Raw genomic sequence first — 6,684 nt, forward strand, 5'->3', positions numbered from 1 at the left:
CAATCAACACTTTGTAGCTAACTCCATTAGAAAATAACTAATAATTACTTATTGAACTCGTAATTTGACAAACCTTACATTTATGAAAAGCTAAGAACATTCTTAAGAAACCCTTTTCACTACATCAAATTTTGGTTAAAAAAAATTCGTCAGCTACATGCTTGAAGTAAAAAACACATAAGAACATGCCAAAAATACATTTTCGGGATATTTTAAAGATGACCATATAAGGTTGGTATCGAAAGATATAGTAGGAATTATAAAGGTATTAATTGTTTTCATTTAGTATCAGGATGGGTGGGAAAAAAGTTGGAATAGATTTTGAAATTCTTTGAGGCATTTTAGAACTACATATTTTTCAGATCGCCACTTTTTGGCACACCATGATCCTGCACATACCCAAGAAACTATTTGAACTTCATTACTAAATAATGTTTCTTCAAACACCTTATAAATCTTATATAAATAGTATATTCTTTTCAATTTGTAAATTATCACATTACATGGTAAATAATTTACGGAGTTGGCAGGTATGACATGGTATGGTATGCATACCATGCATCCAACCACATTCTAATTTTGTGGCTAGATAGCCGGTGCCTAGTGATAAATGAGATTACATAATCTTTTGTCTATTTAAATGATGGTGACACGCATAATCGATTGGACCCACATGTTTAAAGGCTAATTCCATACAAAAGTAAATTCAATGCATTGATTTTGATTTCGCCATCATATTGATAAAGAAACATAGTGTTTTATTATAAATTTTGAAATAACTCAAAAATATTAATTCACAAATACTTCCGTTCAAAGTAAAAAACTATGTTAGATAAGTGTCTTTTTACACTTCAAATTTTAATAAACTAATATTATAATTTAAATGTTTAATATTAGGAAAATAATTTTTTTAAAGGAAAAACAATTATAATAAAAATTATTTGTTAAAATTGAATTTTTAATTTTTTAGATAAATTATATTCTGCATAGCTTTTGATGTTTTGTTTATTTGTAAATGGAATATATTTGATTTGAAATACATTCTTTTTAGTGTATTTGTAATAAATGTTGAGAAAATGGGTGTTGCACATATTGCATAATATTGTTATATTTTATTATCTTATTTTATTGTGTAATGTTGTATCTAGAGGAATCTAGATGGACGCGCAACATGTAAAGATTCGCATGGGATATACTTGATGAGTTGTATTGTAACATTGTGCTAATATTTTATGTACCTATTTAATATTGGTGAAAGTAATTAAATGTCCAATATTAAATGTGGAGTCAATGGGTTAGGTAGCACATGGTTTATGTAATACCAATTGGTGGTTTTGTGGAACTTGCTACTATATAAGCAGCCACAAAGGTAGTTGTTGTGTGTGCAAGAAAAAAGAGAAAAAGGTAAGAGTTGACAAAGACAAGGCTTGACCAGTTAGCAAAGGGAGCATTTGTGAAGGTTTAAAGCATGACATGGGATGTGTGGATTCATGCTTGTTCACATGGGTTGCTCGGTTGTGGCTATGGTTTTTAAGGCTTTTATAGTTGTAGTGCAATGATATTTTTTGTTGAATAATACATTGTGATAGATGCTTTTGGAAGCTCGGTTTTTTCCTTAATGAAGGTTTCCCAAGGTATATCTTGTATTGCAATTTTTGTGGGTATGCTATGTATTCTCTTGCACATGGATTTCAATTACATATTTATTTCAAATATATTATGGGTTATGTGGAAGCAGTTATAATTTTCTTGTAAATTTTCCTTAAAAGTGGTATCAAATCTATGGTTTTGTTGTTGTAACCCTATATTAAATCCATGAGAATGAATGGGAGGATAAAAGAAAGGGTAATATATATGAATTTTTTATTGTAGATCTAAAGGTTCTAGATTTGCTATTACAATGAGATGTTTGAAAATTTTGGGCATGTGAAATTATTGGTCAAAAGGATATTTTAGATGTTTCATTTAAATTAGGGTTTAAGGGGGTAGCTTGTAAAAATGACTGCGTAAAAAAAAAAACCTCACCCTTATGTTTCCATAAATTTTGATATATAATATGCCCTAGTTTGGTCATGCTGAGGGAAAATACAAAAAGGTTTTTAGTTTCAGCCCATGATGGCCATCAAATTTAATTCCTTCAAAATTTTCATAAAATAATCGCAGTGAAAATGGTAGAAAGATTGTCTTGGTAAAATAGACATAACTTTTCTTAGGATATAAGATTTTAGACTTCTTATAGTCATTGGAAAGCTAATTCAAAGGACTACAACTTGGTATAGAATTTGATTTTTTGATTTTGACATTTTGTTAGGTTTTAAGAGAAGAAAAGTTAGATGTTGTCTATTTTGAGCATAGATTTGGGCATAACTTGGGCATATAGAGTCAAATTTTGGACTTTGAGTAGTCAACAGAAAGCTCTTGGAGAGCTCTATACATTGGTTCAGATTTGGTGTAGGTTTAGCATGCTTTTTTGGGTACAAGTTTGGCATATTTATATAATACATATTACTATAATATTTATATGTTATTAAATTAATTAACATATAATTTAATCTATTAATAGCATCCTCGATAAATATTTTTATGTAATCATTTTTTTTTCATTTTTTGTTTGTTGATTTAGGTTATATCAAATCTTAAATTATTAGCCAAAAATTTCTAAAATTAGCCAATTTGTGAATATTAGGCACTAAAAAATACCTTGGACCTATTAGATTGACCCTCATTACCTACTGGTTACTCAACTTGAATCAAGACGGTAGCCTCCTCAAGTACCTCAAAAGATGAAGCCATCTTCTCACAAAGTCCTTTACCTCTTATCAGCTTGGTGAGCTTGATATCAATGTCACATTCCGTGAACTTAGTAATCCATCCATCCCTTTCTTCATTAATATCTTTCTTCAAGAGGAAGTCCTTCACACCTACATGTGGTACTAAAAGCTGGATTTTGTTATGGGATAAGAGATGCCTGTAATTTTTGATAGCTCTTACAATAGCAAGGATTTGATTCTCTACATAACCATATCTATCCTCATAATGATTGTGTCCTTTTTTGAGAAAAGTAATGGTTTGTTCCAAGTTTCCATCATTCAGTTGTGTCAAAACCACTGATATACTTGATTCTCTTCCAAAGGAGTAGAGGATGAAATTTCTATCAAACTTAGGGTTAACAAGAGTGTTGAGGAAATTGATTAGTAAGAATTTTCCTTAGGGAAAAATTCACCCAAGAACTAAGAACTCAAACACAAGGACAACTGTAGACCAGAAAGGCATGTGATTAGAATAACAATGTATTCATTCAATATGCATTAAGAGTTCACTAGGAGTGCCCGTATATAAAGGCCTCTAAGATACATCTAGAATGCCTTGAAATCAAACTACATGATAAGTCATACAATCAAGCACATGTCCACTAGATATGGGTTATCCTCCATTAAGCACAAAAGTAAGTGCGATGATGAGACGATAAGCCTAGAAGGGTGTTGTAACAAACAAATCTTGTTGGAAGAAGAATTGGCTTGTTGTGAGGAGGATTGTTATGTCTCATATTGTGATTTTTGCTTCGACTGCTTCCTTTTGTTGTTGCTAGAACTTTTTCCTCCTTTGCTTGATTGGTGCTCATCACTAACCACTAAGGCTTTGGTCTTTGATGTCATGAGAAGTCATAAATCCATCAAGTGAGATTGTTCAACAATCAACATCTCTACAAATACATCAAATGTAGGCTTCTAGTAAGCAGATCCTATGGTCAACTAGTGAGTATTAAAACTCAAAACAAAGGAAGCATACTCTGAAGGTAGCCTCTTCAGGATGTGATGAATCAACTTGTCATCCTTCATAGGATTTCCACATCTTTAAGTAGTGCCCTATACTCATCGGCTTTGCTGATGTAATCCTGAATTATGTCAAAGTTTTTTGGATCCAAGAGAAGTAGATCGTGCTCAATTTGAAATCCCTTTTCTTCATGCACCTTACCATACAATGATTCAAGTTTGTCCCATGTAGGTTTGGATTGTATACAACTAACAATGTGAAAGAAGAGATCTCTATGTACACAAATGATAATTCCTAAAGCCTTTTGTTCTTATTTTTTTCCATTTAATGAGTTCTTTAGCATTAGTAGGTTTGGTAATTGTACCATCAACATAAAGATTGTAACCGTTTTCCATTAATATACTCCATGCAATATCTTTCCATATAGAATAATTATGTGAAGTTAGAGGTGAACATTTAAATGAACCCATGATGTAGAAAATGAAAAGAGCACACAAGAGAGACACAAGAACATAGTATACCCCCCTCGGCCTTACTCAATCAAAAGACACCCCAAAAAAGATGCTTTTGGCACTTTATAAGTAGTGCATGTACAATGGGCCACTTGTAAAAATCAACAAAGTGGACGCTTTAATTTTTCTTTTACAACTACCTTTTGAGGCCCAAATCTGTCACTAAGCATAGTAGCTCAGATGTACAACAATTCTAAAAAGTAATCAAAGCTTTACGATGCAGAAAAATCCCTAGTTATGAAAGTGAGAATTTTGTCCATGCAATCCTAGAATTTGATTATAGATCTAGAAAGTAGATGAAAAATACACACTTTCCAAAAAAATGGAACCTGAAAAGGTGACCAAATGAGCTTGTACGGAGCATTTGAAGTTGAAAAATGCAAGATTAAGCAGGTACACTCACCAAAAAATGCAATTTCTAAAAAATCCTTACACTAAAACTAGAAAATAAAACAATCGCTGGAAAGTTTAGGAAATTCTACCCAATTTCAAAAAAAATTACACATGAATTGGAGTCTAGATGACCAAGTTATGGGCTCGCAATATCAGGCTACCAAATCAAAAAGTAATCTAGAGAGGGGTCTGGAAGAAAAAATGTTCTTAAATTTGACGGTCAAATGACCATTGCAATAGTTGAAAAATGACTAGGAATGACAATCAAATGACCCTCAAATTTAACATAGTGAAATGTTGATGTTAGTGAAAAAATTAGTGGCCCAGGGTGATGTGGCAACTGACTAGATAGTATAGATTTTATGGATGACATGTGGCTTACAACTAGGTCTATGTGGTGAGTGACACGGTAAATGATGTAGGGTTTGGCTAATGTGGACTAAAGACATGTCAGTCTGCTAGTGTTGACATGTCGAACACTAGTCCTACTTGGCACGTGGCAGACAGATGTCTATCCAACTGGTAGGATAACATTAGTCCACATGTAGTCACACTTTGAACACTCAGTGCTTTCCTGCATCGAAGATGTATGAAGATCGTGAGGTACATGCAAGAAGCACTGCATGGTGCCCGAAGGATGCATGGGTGACCAGGAAATGAAGTAGATGGTGCCAGAGTTTAGAAAATAGTCATCAAGGTCACTTACTAGAATCTTTATCCACCAAAATTATGGGAAGTGGCCATAGAAAGACAAAACAAGTGCTGGAGTTCTTTTTATTTATCCCACATTGGTGGGAAAACAATGCAGTGCATTGTTTAAAAAGGAAGGCCAGTAATTGTGAAAAAAAATGTAAGCCCACTAGACTTTGCTTGCCATGGGTTTATGTGGAATGCTCAGCCAGTGGTTGGGAGGAATTTAGCTAGTTTGCTAGGTGTATTTGGAAAATCTTTAATAAATCCCATCAAAAAATATAGAATATTCTTTGCGTAGGGCTGAGAGCTGACAACCTGGTACCTGCAAAAACATTTCTCTACTATCAGTCTGGAGGGCAATTTCTTTTTTTGAAATAATTAAGTCAAAAAATAATGTAGAGAATTAAATTATAGATCCAAAAAATTAATCAAATAGATCTACAAATGACCATACCCGAATTGAAAATCGGAGCCTCTAGGTGCCATTTTACAAAAAAAAATTGCCTTATGATCAACTTTAGCCTAGGGTAGCTGAGTTTATAGTCAATCTTCACTGAATCAGCATTCTAGACATAATGGTGAGGTTAGATCTAGGTCTAGATGCTCCCACTTTCTATAGTACTTCGGATTTGGGCTGAGGTGCTCTAGCAACAATGGTCTTGAACGAAAATGTGAAGAGAAAATCTCCCAACTCTGATACCATGTAAGAATTTTTCTTAGGAAAAAATGCATCCAATAACTAAGAACTCAAACACAACCATAACTATAGACCAGAAAGGAGTATGATCATAATAACAATGTATTCATTCAATATGCATTCAGAGTATACTAGGGGGGCTTATATATAAAGGCCTCTAAGATACATCTAGAATGCCTTGGAATTAGCTACATGATAAGTCATACAACCAAGCACATGTCCACCAAATATGGGTTATCTCCATTAAGCATGGAAGTAAGTGCAATGATGAGAGGATAAACCTAGAAGGGTGTAACATGCAAATCAGTGTTGTAGACAACATGTGCTAAAAGGGGAGTGTGAATAACTATGTTGTCAACATGACAACTCAATGAATTATGCAAACTCTAGTATTGTAGACACCATTTGCTGAAATAGAGTTGCATACTTCTATTTTGTCAACATGACAACTCAAAAAGGTGTGAAAACTCCTAAGTGTCTCACAAAATAAAATAATAAAATAATGCATTAACCTATGTAAACTTAAGTAAGTGTAAATAGTAAATACTTATTTACACCAACATCCCCCCTTAAGTGAAACTTAGAGGAATGCTCTTAAGCTTATAAAAATTATGA

Source organism: Cupressus sempervirens, chromosome 10 (assembly GCF_028749045.1).
Source record: "Cupressus sempervirens isolate cs-2001-9-10 chromosome 10, ASM2874904v1, whole genome shotgun sequence".
Lineage (NCBI taxonomy): Eukaryota > Viridiplantae > Streptophyta > Pinopsida > Cupressales > Cupressaceae > Cupressus > Cupressus sempervirens.